Source organism: Ranitomeya variabilis, chromosome 4, assembly GCF_051348905.1.
Source record: "Ranitomeya variabilis isolate aRanVar5 chromosome 4, aRanVar5.hap1, whole genome shotgun sequence".
Lineage (NCBI taxonomy): Eukaryota > Metazoa > Chordata > Amphibia > Anura > Dendrobatidae > Ranitomeya > Ranitomeya variabilis.
Window position 1 is genome coordinate 315,473,669 of NC_135235.1, and position 19,048 is coordinate 315,492,716.

Here is a 19,048-nt window from a genome sequence, read left to right on the forward strand (position 1 = left end):
TTAGATGTCAGTATCGCATGTGCATTTCAGACTTTAAAACTATGATTACCTACTTTTTAAGCTTTTGTTTATTAAGTATTTTTATGGTCTATTGATGAATGAGGTAATCAAATATGAAATTAGACTTACCGGCAATTCAGTTTATAGAAATCTCCCAGAACAGCCCCATAGGATGTGGAGTCTCCGCCCTAATAGGGAAAGAGAACACAAAGAGTTGAAATAGTCCCGCCCCATTGACCGCCCGCAGTATTTTTATAGTGCCAAGACAGCTAACATATGCACATAAAAACTATTTCACGGTCCTAGAGTTCCGTTTATAGACGACAATTTCAGATTCACCCCAAAGACTCCCAGGTAGTGGTAACTTTGGGATCAGGTTTTTTAAGGCCCATTGCTAAGTTTGGTTTGATCCCCATCTAATCAATAATTGACTGAGAATCTGTATAGTTTCATGAAAAGGTGATGTCAGAAGTGGGATTTGAACCCACGCCTCCAAGAGAGACTGCGACCTGAATGCAGCGCCTTAGACCGCTCGGCCATCCTGACTTCTTGTGGATTCTGTGCCTTAACTCTTTCCAAGTTAGTCAGCAGAAATATGACCAGTAATTGTCATTGAAAATTATTTTCAAATATTTAATATTACAGTTTTTATTTCAATACATTTGTTTAAACTATTAGTTATCAAGCCTATTTTGAGCTAAATGGCCAAGCCCCATTTTAAAAAAATATGACTTTTATCACTGTATGCAGTAATAACTCTGGAATGCTTCTACATATCCCCGTAATTCTGAAAGTGTTTTTTGTGACACATTGTACTTTACATTAACTGTAAATTTAGGTCAATATATTTTTAGTTTTTTTCTGTGAAAATATCTAAAGTTTGTTTAAAATTTTGAAATATTAGTCATTTTTATTCTTTGACTGCTTATATCCTTAAACCAACTTGTCGCACCACACAAAAATGTAAATAAATAGCATTTTTCATATGTGTACTTTTTGTCAGCATTCACTTTCAAACCTCCTTTTGTTTTGTTAGGATGTTAGAAATGTTAGATTTCTCACAAAATGCGGTGATGCACCATATTTCTTCAGAATCTACTGTTTGGCCACACAGCAGGGCTTTGAAAATAAGAGCGCTATTTGGATTTTGGAATGCAGATTTTGCAAGAATAGATTGCAGGTAAAATTTGCAGAGTACCAAAAGTACCAAAACAGCAGAAACCCCACCAAAGTGACCCCATTTTAGAAATTACTTCTCACAATGAATTCATATACACCAGAGCATTTCATAGTCAAACATACATGGTTGAAATCATTCAGCTAGTGTCTGATACATGCTTTCTTTATCAGCTATCAGGTTCCCTTTAAATCCTCTTACAGCTAAGTGAAATGGAAATAAACAAAACAGAGGAAAAATTACAAAAAAATAATAATTTGCTCAAATGGAAAAGTTCCCATTTCTCATCTTTTTAACATTTTATTTTCTGTAGATAGTTAAGATTTTTAGGCCTTTTACATTTTCTTTAAATAATCAGTCCACGTGCTTTGTTTATTTTCTCCTTAAAATGTAAAGAATCAAGAAAAATGATGTTGCCGAAACCCGGGATCGAACCAGGGACCTTTAGATCTTCAATCTAACGCTCTCCCATCTGAGCTATTTCGGCCAAACGAAAACAACTTTAGGAGTGCTAGACACTTGGCAAATGTCAAGCGAAACCCCTGAAAGTAGATATTTTTATTTTTGCTTTGACTGGTTTTTGCAGCATGATTTCTATTTGAAACTCCTGCTATTTTGTTGTACATATTTAATAACTTTCATTAACTCTTTGTGAATGAGTAGAAAAAAACAGCAATTTTGACAGATTTTTTTACATTTTCAATTTGACTCCATTCATCAGGTTCATTCAAACCCTGTGTTTGTGAGACAGGTGATGGTTGCACATAAAAGACAATGTGCATGCATAATGTTACATCAAGTTTTATTTGTTATTAAATGCAAATAATTGGAGGAAAAAAGGAGACAACAATTTAGAGAAAATATTTTAATGATTGTTAACTTTCAATGTGAAAACATTTGTCCCAAAATGTGCTGAAACTTAGATGTCAGTATCGCATGTGCATTTCAGACTTTAAAACTATGATTACCTACTTTTTAAGCTTTTGTTTATTAAGTATTTTTATGGTCTATTGATGAATGAGGTAATCAAATATGAAATTAGACTTACCGGCAATTCAGTTTATAGAAATCTCCCAGAACAGCCCCATAGGATGTGGAGTCTCCGCCCTAATAGGGAAAGAGAACACAAAGAGTTGAAATAGTCCCGCCCCATTGACCGCCCGCAGTATTTTTATAGTGCCAAGACAGCTAAAATATGCACATAAAAACTATTTCACGGTCCTAGAGTTCCGTTTATAGACGACAATTTCAGATTCAACCCAAAGACTCCCAGGTAGTGGTAACTTTGGGATCAGGTTTTTTAAGGCCCATTGCTAAGTTTGGTTTGATCCCCATCTAATCAATAATTGACTGAGAATCTGTATAGTTTCATGAAAAGGTGATGTCAGAAGTGGGATTTGAACCCACGCCTCCAAGAGAGACTGCGACCTGAATGCAGCGCCTTAGACCGCTCGGCCATCCTGACTTCTTGTGGATTCTGTGCCTTAACTCTTTCCAAGTTAGTCAGCAGAAATATGACCAGTAATTGTCATTGAAAATTATTTTCAAATATTTAATATTACAGTTTTTATTTCAATACATTTGTTTAAACTATTAGTTATCAAGCCTATTTTGAGCTAAATGGCCAAGCCCCATTTTAAAAAAATATGACTTTTATCACTGTATGCAGTAATAACTCTGGAATGCTTCTACATATCCCCGTAATTCTGAAAGTGTTTTTTGTGACACATTGTACTTTACATTAACTGTAAATTTAGGTCAATATATTTTTAGTTTTTTTCTGTGAAAATATCTAAAGTTTGTTTAAAATTTTGAAATATTAGTCATTTTTATTCTTTGACTGCTTATATCCTTAAACCAACTTGTCGCACCACACAAAAATGTAAATAAATAGCATTTTTCATATGTGTACTTTTTGTCAGCATTCACTTTCAAACCTCCTTTTGTTTTGTTAGGATGTTAGAAATGTTAGATTTCTCACAAAATGCGGTGATGCACCATATTTCTTCAGAATCTACTGTTTGGCCACACAGCAGGGCTTTGAAAATAAGAGCGCTATTTGGATTTTGGAATGCAGATTTTGCAAGAATAGATTGCAGGTAAAATTTGCAGAGTACCAAAAGTACCAAAACAGCAGAAACCCCACCAAAGTGACCCCATTTTAGAAATTACTTCTCACAATGAATTCATATACACCAGAGCATTTCATAGTCAAACATACATGGTTGAAATCATTCAGCTAGTGTCTGATACATGCTTTCTTTATCAGCTATCAGGTTCCCTTTAAATCCTCTTACAGCTAAGTGAAATGGAAATAAACAAAACAGAGGAAAAATTACAAAAAAATAATAATTTGCTCAAATGGAAAAGTTCCCATTTCTCATCTTTTTAACATTTTATTTTCTGTAGATAGTTAAGATTTTTAGGCCTTTTACATTTTCTTTAAATAATCAGTCCACGTGCTTTGTTTATTTTCTCCTTAAAATGTAAAGAATCAAGAAAAATGATGTTGCCGAAACCCGGGATCGAACCAGGGACCTTTAGATCTTCAATCTAACGCTCTCCCATCTGAGCTATTTCGGCCAAACGAAAACAACTTTAGGAGTGCTAGACACTTGGCAAATGTCAAGCGAAACCCCTGAAAGTAGATATTTTTATTTTTGCTTTGACTGGTTTTTGCAGCATGATTTCTATTTGAAACTCCTGCTATTTTGTTGTACATATTTAATAACTTTCATTAACTCTTTGTGAATGAGTAGAAAAAAACAGCAATTTTGACAGAGATTTTTTTACATTTTCAATTTCACTCCATTCATCAGGTTCATTCAAACCCTGTGTTTGTGAGACAGGTGATGGTTGCACATAAAAGACAATGTGCATGCATAATGTTACATCAAGTTTTATTTGTTATTAAATGCAAATAATTGGAGGAAAAAAGGAGACAACAATTTAGAGAAAATATTTTAATGATTGTTAACTTTCAATGTGAAAACATTTGTCCCAAAATGTGCTGAAACTTAGATGTCAGTATCGCATGTGCATTTCAGACTTTAAAACTATGATTACCTACTTTTTAAGCTTTTGTTTATTAAGTATTTTTATGGTCTATTGATGAATGAGGTAATCAAATATGAAATTAGACTTACCGGCAATTCAGTTTATAGAAATCTCCCAGAACAGCCCCATAGGATGTGGAGTCTCCGCCCTAATAGGGAAAGAGAACACAAAGAGTTGAAATAGTCCCGCCCCATTGACCGCCCGCAGTATTTTTATAGTGCCAAGACAGCTAACATATGCACATAAAAACTATTTCACGGTCCTAGAGTTCCGTTTATAGACGACAATTTCAGATTCACCCCAAAGACTCCCAGGTAGTGGTAACTTTGGGATCAGGTTTTTTAAGGCCCATTGCTAAGTTTGGTTTGATCCCCATCTAATCAATAATTGACTGAGAATCTGTATAGTTTCATGAAAAGGTGATGTCAGAAGTGGGATTTGAACCCACGCCTCCAAGAGAGACTGCGACCTGAACGCAGCGCCTTAGACCGCTCAGCCATCCTGACTTCTTGTGGATTCTGTGCCTTAACTCTTTCCAAGTTAGTCAGCAGAAATATGACCAGTAATTGTCATTGAAAATTATTTTCAAATATTTAATATTACAGTTTTTATTTCAATACATTTGTTTAAACTATTAGTTATCAAGCCTATTTTGAGCTAAATGGCCAAGCCCCATTTTAAAAAAATATGACTTTTATCACTGTATGCAGTAATAACTCTGGAATGCTTCTACATATCCCCGTAATTCTGAAAGTGTTTTTTGTGACACATTGTACTTTACATTAACTGTAAATTTAGGTCAATATATTTTTAGTTTTTTTCTGTGAAAATATCTAAAGTTTGTTTAAAATTTTGAAATATTAGTCATTTTTATTCTTTGACTGCTTATATCCTTAAACCAACTTGTCGCACCACACAAAAATGTAAATAAATAGCATTTTTCATATGTGTACTTTTTGTCAGCATTCACTTTCAAACCTCCTTTTGTTTTGTTAGGATGTTAGAAATGTTAGATTTCTCACAAAATGCGGTGATGCACCATATTTCTTCAGAATCTACTGTTTGGCCACACAGCAGGGCTTTGAAAATAAGTGCGCTATTTGGATTTTGGAATGCAGATTTTGCAAGAATAGTTTGCAGGTAAAATTTGCAGAGTACCAAAAGTACCAAAACAGCAGAAACCCCACCAAAGTGACCCCATTTTAGAAATTACTTCTCACAATGAATTCATATACACCACAGCATTTCATAGTCAAACATACATGGTTGAAATCATTCAGCTAGTGTCTGATACATGCTTTCTTTATCAGCTATCAGGTTCCCTTTAAATCCTCTTACAGCTAAGTGAAATGGAAATAAACAAAACAGAGGAAAAATTACAAAAAAATAATAATTTGCTCAAATGGAAAAGTTCCCATTTCTCATCTTTTTAACATTTTATTTTCTGTAGATAGTTAAGATTTTTAGGCCTTTTACATTTTCTTTAAATAATCAGTCCACGTGCTTTGTTTATTTTCTCCTTAAAATGTAAAGAATCAAGAAAAATGATGTTGCCGAAACCCGGGATCGAACCAGGGACCTTTAGATCTTCAATCTAACGCTCTCCCATCTGAGCTATTTCGGCCAAACGAAAACAACTTTAGGAGTGCTAGACACTTGGCAAATGTCAAGCGAAACCCCTGAAAGTAGATATTTTTATTTTTGCTTTGACTGGTTTTTGCAGCATGATTTCTATTTGAAACTCCTGCTATTTTGTTGTACATATTTAATAACTTTCATTAACTCTTTGTGAATGAGTAGAAAAAAACAGCAATTTTGACAGAGATTTTTTTACATTTTCAATTTGACTCCATTCATCAGGTTCATTCAAACCCTGTGTTTGTGAGACAGGTGATGGTTGCACTTAAAAGACAATGTGCATGTATAATGTTACATCAAGTTTTATTTGTTATTAAATGCAAATAATTGGAGGAAAAAAGGAGACAACAATTTAGAGAAAATATTTTAATGATTGTTAACTTTCAATGTGAAAACATTTGTCCCAAAATGTGCTGAAACTTAGATGTCAGTATCGCATGTGCATTTCAGACTTTAAAACTATGATTACCTACTTTTTAAGCTTTTGTTTATTAAGTATTTTTATGGTCTATTGATGAATGAGGTAATCAAATATGAAATTAGACTTACCGGCAATTCAGTTTATAGAAATCTCCCAGAACAGCTCCATAGGATGTGGAGTCTCCGCCCTAATAGGGAAAGAGAACACAAAGAGTTGAAATAGTCCCGCCCCATTGACCGCCCGCAGTATTTTTATAGAGCCAAGACAGCTAACATATGCACATAAAAACTATTTCACGGTCCTAGAGTTCCGTTTATAGACGACAATTTCAGATTCACCCCAAAGACTCCCAGGTAGTGGTAACTTTGGGATCAGGTTTTTTAAGGCCCATTGCTAAGTTTGGTTTGATCCCCATCTAATCAATAATTGACTGAGAATCTGTATAGTTTCATGAAAAGGTGATGTCAGAAGTGGGATTTGAACCCACGCCTCCAAGAGAGACTGCGACCTGAACGCAGCGCCTTAGACCGCTCAGCCATCCTGACTACTTGTGGATTCTGTGCCTTAACTCTTTCCAAGTTAGTCAGCAGAAATATGACCAGTAATTGTCATTGAAAATTATTTTCAAATATTTAATATTACAGTTTTTATTTCAATACATTTGTTTAAACTATTAGTTATCAAGCCTATTTTGAGCTAAATGGCCAAGCCCCATTTTAAAAAAATATGACTTTTATCACTGTATGCAGTAATAACTCTGGAATGCTTCTACATATCCCCGTAATTCTGAAAGTGTTTTTTGTGACACATTGTACTTTACATTAACTGTAAATTTAGGTCAATATATTTTTAGTTTTTTTCTGTGAAAATATCTAAAGTTTGTTTAAAATTTTGAAATATTAGTCATTTTTATTCTTTGACTGCTTATATCCTTAAACCAACTTGTCGCACCACACAAAAATGTAAATAAATAGCATTTTTCATATGTGTACTTTTTGTCAGCATTCACTTTCAAACCTCCTTTTGTTTTGTTAGGATGTTAAAAATGTTAGATTTCTCACAAAATGCGGTGATGCACCATATTTCTTCAGAATCTACTGTTTGGCCACACAGCAGGGCTTTGAAAATAAGAGCGCTATTTGGATTTTGGAATGCAGATTTTGCAAGAATAGTTTGCAGGTAAAATTTGCAGAGTACCAAAAGTACCAAAACAGCAGAAACCCCACCAAAGTGACCCCATTTTAGAAATTACTTCTCACAATGAATTCATATACACCACAGCATTTCATAGTCAAACATACATGGTTGAAATCATTCAGCTAGTGTCTGATACATGCTTTCTTTATCAGCTATCAGGTTCCCTTTAAATCCTCTTACAGCTAAGTGAAATGGAAATAAACAAAACAGAGGAAAAATTACAAAAAAATAATAATTTGCTCAAATGGAAAAGTTCCCATTTCTCATCTTTTTAACATTTTATTTTCTGTAGATAGTTAAGATTTTTAGGCCTTTTACATTTTCTTTAAATAATCAGTCCACGTGCTTTGTTTATTTTCTCCTTAAAATGTAAAGAATCAAGAAAAATGATGTTGCCGAAACCCGGGATCGAACCAGGGACCTTTAGATCTTCAATCTAACGCTCTCCCATCTGAGCTATTTCGGCCAAACGAAATCAACTTTAGGAGTGCTAGACACTTGGCAAATGTCAAGCGAAACCCCTGAAAGTAGATATTTTTATTTTTGCTTTGACTGGTTTTTGCAGCATGATTTCTATTTGAAACTCCTGCTATTTTGTTGTACATATTTAATAACTTTCATTAACTCTTTGTGAATGAGTAGAAAAAAACAGCAATTTTGACAGAGATTTTTTTACATTTTCAATTTCACTCCATTCATCAGGTTCATTCAAACCCTGTGTTTGTGAGACAGGTGATGGTTGCACATAAAAGACAATGTGCATGCATAATGTTACATCAAGTTTTATTTGTTATTAAATGCAAATAATTGGAGGAAAAAAGGAGACAACAATTTAGAGAAAATATTTTAATGATTGTTAACTTTCAATGTGAAAACATTTGTCCCAAAATGTGCTGAAACTTAGATGTCAGTATCGCATGTGCATTTCAGACTTTAAAACTATGATTACCTACTTTTTAAGCTTTTGTTTATTAAGTATTTTTATGGTCTATTGATGAATGAGGTAATCAAATATGAAATTAGACTTACCGGCAATTCAGTTTATAGAAATCTCCCAGAACAGCTCCATAGGATGTGGAGTCTCCGCCCTAATAGGGAAAGAGAACACAAAGAGTTGAAATAGTCCCGCCCCATTGACCGCCCGCAGTATTTTTATAGTGCCAAGACAGCTAACATATGCACATAAAAACTATTTCACGGTCCTAGAGTTCCGTTTATAGACGACAATTTCAGATTCACCCCAAAGACTCCCAGGTAGTGGTAACTTTGGGATCAGGTTTTTTAAGGCCCATTGCTAAGTTTGGTTTGATCCCCATCTAATCAATAATTGACTGAGAATCTGTATAGTTTCATGAAAAGGTGATGTCAGAAGTGGGATTTGAACCCACGCCTCCAAGAGAGACTGCGACCTGAACGCAGCGCCTTAGACCGCTCAGCCATCCTGACTTCTTGTGGATTCTGTGCCTTAACTCTTTCCAAGTTAGTCAGCAGAAATATGACCAGTAATTGTCATTGAAAATTATTTTCAAATATTTAATATTACAGTTTTTATTTCAATACATTTGTTTAAACTATTAGTTATCAAGCCTATTTTGAGCTAAATGGCCAAGCCCCATTTTAAAAAAATATGACTTTTATCACTGTATGCAGTAATAACTCTGGAATGCTTCTACATATCCCCGTAATTCTGAAAGTGTTTTTTGTGACACATTGTACTTTACATTAACTGTAAATTTAGGTCAATATATTTTTAGTTTTTTTCTGTGAAAATATCTAAAGTTTGTTTAAAATTTTGAAATATTAGTCATTTTTATTCTTTGACTGCTTATATCCTTAAACCAACTTGTCGCACCACACAAAAATGTAAATAAATAGCATTTTTCATATGTGTACTTTTTGTCAGCATTCACTTTCAAACCTCCTTTTGTTTTGTTAGGATGTTAGAAATGTTAGATTTCTCACAAAATGCGGTGATGCACCATATTTCTTCAGAATCTACTGTTTGGCCACACAGCAGGGCTTTGAAAATAAGAGCGCTATTTGGATTTTGGAATGCAGATTTTGCAAGAATAGTTTGCAGGTAAAATTTGCAGAGTACCAAAAGTACCAAAACAGCAGAAACCCCACCAAAGTGACCCCATTTTAGAAATTACTTCTCACAATGAATTCATATACACCACAGCATTTCATAGTCAAACATACATGGTTGAAATCATTCAGCTAGTGTCTGATACATGCTTTCTTTATCAGCTATCAGGTTCCCTTTAAATCCTCTTACAGCTAAGTGAAATGGAAATAAACAAAACAGAGGAAAAATTACAAAAAAATAATAATTTGCTCAAATGGAAAAGTTCCCATTTCTCATCTTTTTAACATTTTATTTTCTGTAGATAGTTAAGATTTTTAGGCCTTTTACATTTTCTTTAAATAATCAGTCCACGTGCTTTGTTTATTTTCTCCTTAAAATGTAAAGAATCAAGAAAAATGATGTTGCCGAAACCCGGGATCGAACCAGGGACCTTTAGATCTTCAATCTAACGCTCTCCCATCTGAGCTATTTCGGCCAAACGAAAACAACTTTAGGAGTGCTAGACACTTGGCAAATGTCAAGCGAAACCCCTGAAAGTAGATATTTTTATTTTTGCTTTGACTGGTTTTTGCAGCATGATTTCTATTTGAAACTCCTGCTATTTTGTTGTACATATTTAATAACTTTCATTAACTCTTTGTGAATGAGTAGAAAAAAACAGCAATTTTGACAGAGATTTTTTTACATTTTCAATTTGACTCCATTCATCAGGTTCATTCAAACCCTGTGTTTGTGAGACAGGTGATGGTTGCACTTAAAAGACAATGTGCATGTATAATGTTACATCAAGTTTTATTTGTTATTAAATGCAAATAATTGGAGGAAAAAAGGAGACAACAATTTAGAGAAAATATTTTAATGATTGCTAACTTTCAATGTGAAAACATTTGTCCCAAAATGTGCTGAAACTTAGATGTCAGTATCGCATGTGCATTTCAGACTTTAAAACTATGATTACCTACTTTTTAAGCTTTTGTTTATTAAGTATTTTTATGGTCTATTGATGAATGAGGTAATCAAATATGAAATTAGACTTACCGGCAATTCAGTTTATAGAAATCTCCCAGAACAGCCCCATAGGATGTGGAGTCTCCGCCCTAATAGGGAAAGAGAACACAAAGAGTTGAAATAGTCCCGCCCCGTTGACCGCCTGCAGTATTTTTATAGTGCCAAGACAGCTAACATATGCACATAAAAACTATTTAACGGTCCTAGAGTTCCGTTTATAGACGACAATTTCAGATTCACCCCAAAGACTCCCAGGTAGTGGTAACTTTGGGATCAGGTTTTTTAAGGCCCATTGCTAAGTTTGGTTTGATCCCCATCTAATCAATAATTGACTGAGAATCTGTATAGTTTCATGAAAAGGTGATGTCAGAAGTGGGATTTGAACCCACGCCTCCAAGAGAGACTGCGACCTGAACGCAGCGCCTTAGACCGCTCGGCCATCCTGACTTCTTGTGGATTCTGTGCCTTAACTCTTTCCAAGTTAGTCAGAAGAAATATGACCAGTAATTGTCATTGAAAATTATTTTAAAATATTTCATATTACAGTTTTTATTTCAATACATTTGTTTAAACTATTAGTTATCAAGCCTATTTTGAGCTAAATGGCCAAGCCCCATTTTAAAAAAATATGACTTTTATCACTGTATGCAGTAATAACTCTGGAATGCTTCTACATATCCCCGTAATTCTGAAAGTGTTTTTTGTGACACATTGTACTTTACATTAACTGTAAATTTAGGTCAATATATTTTTTGTTTTTTTCTGTGAAAATATCTAAATTTTGTTTAAAATTTTGAAATATTAGTCATTTTTATTCTTTGACTGCTTATATCCTTAAACCAACTTGTCGCACCACACAAAAATGTAAATAAATAGCATTTTTCATATGTGTACTTTTGGTCAGCATTCACTTTCAAACCTCCTTTTATTTTGTTAGGATGTTAGAAATGTTAGATTTCTCACAAAATGCGATGATGCACCATATTTCTTCAGAATCCACTGTTTGGCCACACAGCAGGGCTTTGAAAATAAGACCGCTATTTGGATTTTGGAATGCAGATTTTGCAAGAATAGTTTGTAGGTAAAATTTGCAGAGTACCAAAAGTACCAAAACAGCAGAAACCCCCCCAAAGTGACCCCATTTTAGAAATTACTTCTCACAATGAATTCATATACACCACAGCATTTCATAGTCAAACATACATGGTTGAAATCATTCAGCTAGTGTCTGATACATGCTTTCTTTATCAGCTATCAGGTTCCCTTTAAATCCTCTTACAGCTAAGTGAAATGGAAATAAACAAAACAGAGGAAAAATTACAAAAAAATAATAATTTGCTCAAATGGAAAAGTTCCCATTTCTCATCTTTTTAACATTTTATTTTCTGTAGATAGTTAAGATTTTTAGGCCTTTTACATTTTCTTTAAATAATCAGTCCACGTGCTTTGTTTATTTTCTCCTTAAAATGTAAAGAATCAAGAAAAATGATGTTGTCGAAACCCGGGACCTAACCAGGGACCTTTAGATCTTCAGTCTAACGCTCTCCCGTCTGAGCTATTTCGGCCAAACACAAACAACTTTAGGAGTGCTAGACACTTGGCAAATGTCAAGCAAAACCCCTGAAAGTAGATATTTTTATTTTTGCTTTGACTGGTTTTTGCAGCATGATTTCTATTTGAAACTCCTGCTATTTTGTTGTACATATTTAATAACTTTAATTAACTCTTTGTGAATGAGTAGCAAAAAACAGCAATTTTGACAGAGATTTTTTTACATTTTCAATTTGACTCCATTCATCAGGTTCATTCAAACCCTGTGTTTGTGAGACAGGTGATGGTTGCACATAAAAGACAATGTGCATATATAATGTTACATCAAGTTTTATTTGTTATTAAATGCAAATAATTGGAGCAAAAAAGGAGACAACAATTTAGAGAAAATAATTTAATGATTGTTAACTTTCAGTGTGAAAACATTTGTCCCAAAATGTGCTGAAACTTAGATGTCAGTATCGCATGTGCATTTCAGACTTTAAAACTATGATTACCTACTTTTTAAGCTTTTGTTTATTAAGTATTTTTATGGTCTATTGATGAATGAGGTAATCAAATATGAAATTAGACTTACCGGCAATTCAGTTTATAGAAATCTCCCAGAACAGCCCCATAGGATGTGGAGTCTCAGCCCTAATAGGGAAAGAGAACACAAAGAGTTGAAATAGTCACGCCCTATTGACCGCCCGCAGTATTTTTATAGTGCCAAGACAGCTAACATATGCACATAAAAACTATTTCACGGTCCTAGAGTTCCGTTTATAGACGACAATTTCAGATTCACCCCAAAGACTCCCAGGTAGTGGTAACTTTGGGATCAGGTTTTTTAAGGCCCATTGCTAAGTTTGGTTTGATCCCCATCATGACTGAGAATCTGTATAGTTTCATGAAAAGGTGATGTCAGAAATGGGATTTGAACCCAGAGTCTGCAACCTGAACGCAGCGCCTTAGACCACTCGGCCATCCTGACTTCTTGTGGATTCTGTGCCTTAACTCTTTCCAAGTTAGTCAGCAGAAATATGACCAGTAATTGTCATTGAAAATTATTTTAAAATATTTAATATTACAGTTTTTATTTCAATACATTTGTTTAAACTATTAGTTATCAAGCCTATTTTGAGCTAAATGGCCAAGCCCCATTTTAAAAAAAATATGACTTTTATCACTGTATGCAGTAATAACTCTGGAATGCTTCTACATATCCCCGTAATTCTGAAAGTGTTTTTTGTGACACATTGTACTTTACATTAACTGTAAATTTAGGTCAATATATTTTTTGTTTTTTTCTGTGAAAATATCTAAAGTTTGTTTAAAATTTTGAAATATTAGTCATTTTTATTCTTTGACTGCTTATATCCTTAAACCAACTTGTCGCACCACACAAAAATGTAAATAAATAGCATTTTTCATATGTGTACTTTTTGTCAGCATTCACTTTCAAACCTCCTTTTATTTTGTTAGGATGTTAGAAATGTTAGATTTCTCACAAAATGCGGTGATGCACCATATTTCTTCAGAATCTACTGTTTGGCCACACAGCAGGGCTTTGAAAATAAGAGCGCTATTTGGATTTTGGAATGCAGATTTTGCAAGAATAGTTTGCAGGTAAAATTTGCAGAGTACCAAAAGTACCAAAACAGCAGAAACCCCCCCAAAGTGACCCCATTTTAGAAATTACTTCTCACAATGAATTCATATACACCACAGCATTTCATAGTCAAACATACATGGTTGAAATCATTCAGCTAGTGTCTGATACATGCTTTCTTTATCAGCTATCAGGTTCCCTTTAAATCCTCTTACAGCTAAGTGAAATGGAAATAAACAAAACAGAGGAAAAATTACAAAAAAATAATAATTTGCTCAAATGGAAAAGTTCCCATTTCTCATCTTTTTAACATTTTATTTTCTGTAGATAGTTAAGATTTTTAGGCCTTTTACATTTTCTTTAAATAATCAGTCCACGTGCTTTGTTTATTTTCTCCTTAAAATGTAAAGAATCAAGAAAAATGATGTTGCCGAAACCTGGGATCGAACCAGGGACCTTTAGATCTTCAGTCTAACGCTCTCCCATCTGAGCTATTTCGGCCAAACACAAACGACTTTAGGAGTGCTAGACACTTGGCAAATGTCAAGCGAAACCCCTGAAAGTAGATATTTTTATTTTTGCTTTGACTGGTTTTTGCAGCATGATTTCTATTTGAAACTCCTGCTATTTTGTTGTACATATTTAATAACTTTCATTAACTCTTTGTGAATGAGTAGAAAAAAAACAGCAATTTTGACAGAGATTTTTTTACATTTTCAATTTGACTCCTGTTGTGAATTTGGATTCTGGGCTCCCCCGGTGGCCGTTTGTGGAATTGGACTTGTCATCCTCTTTCCTGGTTCACCTGGTTCCATCAGTAGTGGGTGTCGCTATTTAAGCTCATTTCTCTGGTGGTTTCTTGCCGGTCAACAATGTTATCTGATGCCTCTCAGTGCTTGTTCCTGCTTCTAGACAACTACTAGATAAGTTGGACTTTTGTCCATGTTTTGTTTTGCCTCTTTGTTCCAGTTCACAGCTGAAGTTTTGTTACTGTGTCTGGAAAGCTCTCGTTGATCAGGGATTGCTACTCTGGCGTTATGAGTTAATGCCAGAGTTTAAGGTAATCTCTGGATGGTGTTTTGTTAGTGTTTTTCTGCTGACCATGAAAGTATACTATCTGTCTTCTGCTATCTAGTAAGCGGACCTCAAATTTGCTAAGACTATTTTCCTGCTGCGTTTGTTGTTTCATCTGAACTCACCGTCATTATATGTGGGGGGCTACTGTCTTCTTTGGAATATTTCTCTAGAGGTGAGCCAGGTCTTATATTTCCCTCTGCTAGCTATTTAGGTCTTAGGCCAGAGCTGGGCATCTAGCTATAATTAGGAAAAGCTACCTGGCTATTTCTAGTTGCGCGGCAGGCTTAGTTCATGGTCAGTATAGTTCCATCTTCCGAGAGCTTGTCCCTCTATAGGCTTGCTATGATCTCTCCCTGCAGAGATCATGACAGTTTGACCGGCCAATAAAGTGTTAAAGACCCAGGTTGAGAAAGGAGAGTTATAAGAAGTCTGCTGGAATTTTTTTTTTTTTTTTTTTTTTTTTTTTTCCTCCAGTCTGCCTTGCTGCAGTCTTTTTTCTCTCTCTCCTCCTAATCTCTGTATGGCTCTGTGTGCACCTGACAATAATGGATCTTCAGAGTGTAACTGCGGGTTTGAATAATCTCATCACGAAAGTACAAAATTTACAAGATTTTGTGGTACATGCTCCGGTATCTGAGCCGAGAATTCCTTTGCCGGAGTTCTTTACAGGGAATAGAGCTAGCTTCCAGAATTTCCGAAATAATTGTAAGCTTTATTTGTCCCTGAAGTCTCGTTCAGCTGGAGACCCTGCTCAGCAGGTTAGGATTGTGATTTCCTTGCTCAGGGGTGACCCTCAAGATTGGGCCTTCTCATTGCCAGCAGGGGATCCTGCGTTGCGCGATGTGGATGCGTTTTTTCTGGCCTTGGGCTTGCTTTATGAGGAACCTCATTTGGAACTTCAGGCAGAAAAAACTTTGATGGCACTATCTCAGGGGCAAGACGAAGCTGAAGTTTACTGCCAAAAATTCCGTAAATGGTCTGTGCTTACTCAGTGGAATGAGTGCGCCTTGGCGGCAACTTTCAGAGAAGGTCTCTCTGATGCCGTTAAGGATGTTATGGTGGGGTTCCCTGTGCCTGCAGGTCTGAATGAGTCAATGACAATGGCTATTCAGATTGATAGGCGTCTGCGGGAGCGCAAACCGGTGCACCATCTGGCGGTGTCTATGGAAAAGACGCCAGAAAGTATGCAGTGTGATAGAATTCTGTCCAGGAGTGAGCGGCAGAATTTTAGACGGAAGAATGGATTGTGTTTCTATTGTGGGGATTCTACTCATGTTATATCAGCATGCTCTAGGCGTACAAAGAAGCTTGATAAGTCTGTTTCCATTGGCACCATTCAGTCTAAGTTTATTTTGTCTGTAACCCTGATTTGCTCTTTGTCATCCATTGCCACGGACGCCTATGTTGACTCTGGCGCCGCTCTGAGTCTTATGGATTGGTCCTTTGCCAATCGTTGTGGTTTTGATTTAGAGCCTTTGGAGACTCTTATTCCTCTGAAGGGGATTGACTCCACCCCATTGGCTAATAATAAACCACAATACTGGACACAAGTAACCATGCGTATCAATCCGGATCACCAGGAGATTATTCGTTTCCTGGTGCTGTATAATTTACATGACGATTTGGTACTGGGATTGCCATGGTTGCAGTCTCACAATCCAGTCTTGGACTGGAGAGCAATGTCTGTGTTGAGCTGGGGATGTAAGGGTATTCATGGGGACTTACCTTTGGTTTCTATTTCTTCGTCCATTCCCTCTGAAGTCCCTGAGTTTCTCTCTGATTATCAAGACGTCTTTGACGAACCCAAGCTTGGGTCGTTACCTCCGCACCGTGAGTGCGATTGTGCCATAGATTTGATACCGGGTTGTAAATATCCAAAGGGTCGTTTGTTTAATCTGTCTGTGCCGGAACATGCTGCTATGCGGGAATATATAAAGGAGTCTTTGGAAAAGGGACATATTCGTCCATCTTCTTCTCCCTTGGGAGCTGGGTTTTTCTTTGTCTCAAAGAAAGACGGCTCTTTGAGACCATGTATTGATTATCGGCTTCTGAATAAGATCACTGTTAAGTATCAATACCCATTGCCATTGCTTACTGATTTGTTTGCTCGTATAGAGGGGGCTAAGTGGTTCTCTAAAATTGATCTTCGTGGGGCGTATAATTTGGTGCGGATCAGGCAGGGGGATGAGTGGAAGACCGCATTTAATACGCCCGAGGGCCACTTTGAGTATTTGGTCATGCCTTTTGGTCTTTCTAATGCCCCTTCAGTTTTCCAGTCTTTTATGCATGATATTTTCCGCGATTTTCTGGATAAATTTATGATAATATATCTGGATGATATTCTGATTTTTTCTGATGACTGGGACTCTCATGTCCAGCAGGTCAGGAGAGTTTTTCAGGTTCTGCGGTCTAATTCTTTATGTGTGAAGGGGTCTAAGTGCGTTTTTGGGGTTCAGAAAATTTCCTTTTTGGGGTATATTTTTTCTCCCTCTTCCATTGAGATGGATCCCGTCAGGGTGCAAGCTATTTGTGACTGGACTCAGCCCTCCTCTCTTAAGGGTCTTCAGAGATTTTTGGGCTTTGCCAACTTTTACCGCCGATTTATTGCTGGTTTTTCGGATGTCGTTAAACCACTGACTGATTTGACCAGACAAGGCGCTGATGTTGCTAATTGGTCCCCTCATGCTGTAGAGGCCTTTAAGGAGCTTAAGCGCCGTTTTGCCTCTGCCCCTGTGTTGCGTCAGCCTGATGTGAATCTGCCTTTTCAGGTTGAGGTTGACGCTTCGGAGATCGGAGCTGGGGCAGTGTTGTCGCAGAAAGGTTCCGACTGCTCCGTCATTAGGCCTTGTGCTTTTTTTTCTCGCAAATTTTCGCCCGCAGAGCGGAATTATGATGTTGGGAATCGGGAGCTTTTGGCCATGAAGTGGGTGTTTGAGGAGTGGCGCCATTGGCTCGAGGGGGCTAGGCATCAGGTGGTGGTATTGACTGACCACAAAAATTTGATTTATCTTGAGACTGCCAGGCGCCTGAATCCTAGACAGGCGCGCTGGTCTTTATTTTTTTCTCGCTTTAATTTTGTGGTGTCATACCTACCGGGTTCTAAGAATGTTAAGGCAGATGCCCTTTCTAGGAGTTTTGACCCGGACTCTCCTGGTAATTCTGAACCCACAGGTATCCTTAGGGAGGGAGTAATTTTGTCGGCAGTTTCTCCTGATCTGCGGCGGTCCTTGCAAGAGTTTCAGGCGGATAGACCGGATCGTTGTCCGCCTGATAGACTGTTTGTTCCGGATGATTGGACCAGTAGAGTCATCTCTGAGGTACATTCTTCTGCATTGGCAGGTCATCCCGGAATTTTTGGTACCAGGGATTTGGTGGCAAGATCCTTCTGGTGGCCTTCCCTGTCACGAGATGTGCGAGTCTTTGTGCAGTCATGTGACATTTGTGCTCGGGCCAAGTCTTGTAGTTCTCGGGCTAGCGGACTGCTGTTGCCCTTGCCTATTCCTAAGAGGCCTTGGACACACATCTCGATGGATTTTATTTCAGATCTGCCTGTTTCCCAGAAGATGTCTGTCATCTGGGTGGTCTGTGACCGTTTCTCTAAAATGGTCCATTTGGTTCCTCTGCCCAAGTTGCCTTCTTCTTCTGAGTTGGTTCCTCTGTTTTTTCAGAATGTTGTCCGATTGCACGGTATTCCTGAGAATATCGTTTCTGACAGAGGTACCCAATTTGTGTCTAGATTTTGGCGGGCATTCTGTGCTAGGATGGGCATAGATTTGTCTTTTTCATCTGCTTTTCACCCTCAGACTAATGGCCAGACCGAGCGGACTAATCAGACCCTGGAGACATATCTGAGGTGTTTTGTCTCTGCTGACCAGGATGATTGGGTTGCTTTTTTGCCATTGGCAGAGTTCGCCCTCAATAATCGGGCCAGCTCTTCCACCTTGGTGTCCCCGTTTTTCTGTAATTCGGGGTTTCACCCTCGATTTTCCTCCGGTCAGGTGGAATCCTCGGATTGTCCTGGAGTGGATGCGGTGGTGGAGAGATTGCATCACATCTGGGGGCAGGTTATGGACAATTTGAAGTTGTCCCAGGAGAAGACTCAGCGTTTTGCCAACCGTCATCGTCGTGTTGGTTCTCGGCTTTGTGTTGGAGATTTGGTGTGGTTGTCTTCTCGTTTTGTCCCTATGAGGGTCTCTTCTCCTAAGTTTAAACCTCGGTTCATCGGCCCTTATAAAATATTGG

General features: G+C 36.9%; 12 non-coding genes across 12 annotated transcripts; all 12 read right to left on the reverse strand.

Moving 5' to 3' along the window:
- Window positions 1-463: 463 nt before the first annotated feature.
- Window positions 464-546, reverse strand: TRNAL-CAG (transfer RNA leucine (anticodon CAG)). The gene has a single exon. It is a non-coding gene; the product is annotated as a tRNA-Leu (tRNA).
- Window positions 547-1,591: 1,045 nt separating this feature from the next.
- Window positions 1,592-1,664, reverse strand: TRNAF-GAA (transfer RNA phenylalanine (anticodon GAA)). The gene has a single exon. It is a non-coding gene; the product is annotated as a tRNA-Phe (tRNA).
- An 895-nt stretch (window positions 1,665-2,559) lies between these two features.
- Window positions 2,560-2,642, reverse strand: TRNAL-CAG (transfer RNA leucine (anticodon CAG)). The gene has a single exon. It is a non-coding gene; the product is annotated as a tRNA-Leu (tRNA).
- A 1,045-nt stretch (window positions 2,643-3,687) lies between these two features.
- Window positions 3,688-3,760, reverse strand: TRNAF-GAA (transfer RNA phenylalanine (anticodon GAA)). The gene has a single exon. It is a non-coding gene; the product is annotated as a tRNA-Phe (tRNA).
- An 897-nt stretch (window positions 3,761-4,657) lies between these two features.
- TRNAL-CAG (transfer RNA leucine (anticodon CAG)) lies at window positions 4,658-4,740 on the reverse strand. The gene has a single exon. It is a non-coding gene; the product is annotated as a tRNA-Leu (tRNA).
- Window positions 4,741-5,785: 1,045 nt separating this feature from the next.
- On the reverse strand, window positions 5,786-5,858 carry TRNAF-GAA (transfer RNA phenylalanine (anticodon GAA)). Its single transcript has one exon. It is a non-coding gene; the product is annotated as a tRNA-Phe (tRNA).
- Window positions 5,859-6,755: 897 nt separating this feature from the next.
- Window positions 6,756-6,838, reverse strand: TRNAL-CAG (transfer RNA leucine (anticodon CAG)). The gene has a single exon. It is a non-coding gene; the product is annotated as a tRNA-Leu (tRNA).
- Window positions 6,839-7,883: 1,045 nt separating this feature from the next.
- Window positions 7,884-7,956, reverse strand: TRNAF-GAA (transfer RNA phenylalanine (anticodon GAA)). Its single transcript has one exon. It is a non-coding gene; the product is annotated as a tRNA-Phe (tRNA).
- An 897-nt stretch (window positions 7,957-8,853) lies between these two features.
- TRNAL-CAG (transfer RNA leucine (anticodon CAG)) lies at window positions 8,854-8,936 on the reverse strand. The gene has a single exon. It is a non-coding gene; the product is annotated as a tRNA-Leu (tRNA).
- A 1,045-nt stretch (window positions 8,937-9,981) lies between these two features.
- Window positions 9,982-10,054, reverse strand: TRNAF-GAA (transfer RNA phenylalanine (anticodon GAA)). The gene has a single exon. It is a non-coding gene; the product is annotated as a tRNA-Phe (tRNA).
- An 897-nt stretch (window positions 10,055-10,951) lies between these two features.
- On the reverse strand, window positions 10,952-11,034 carry TRNAL-CAG (transfer RNA leucine (anticodon CAG)). Its single transcript has one exon. It is a non-coding gene; the product is annotated as a tRNA-Leu (tRNA).
- A 3,123-nt stretch (window positions 11,035-14,157) lies between these two features.
- TRNAF-GAA (transfer RNA phenylalanine (anticodon GAA)) lies at window positions 14,158-14,230 on the reverse strand. The gene has a single exon. It is a non-coding gene; the product is annotated as a tRNA-Phe (tRNA).
- Between the last annotated feature and the right edge of the window lie 4,818 nt (window positions 14,231-19,048).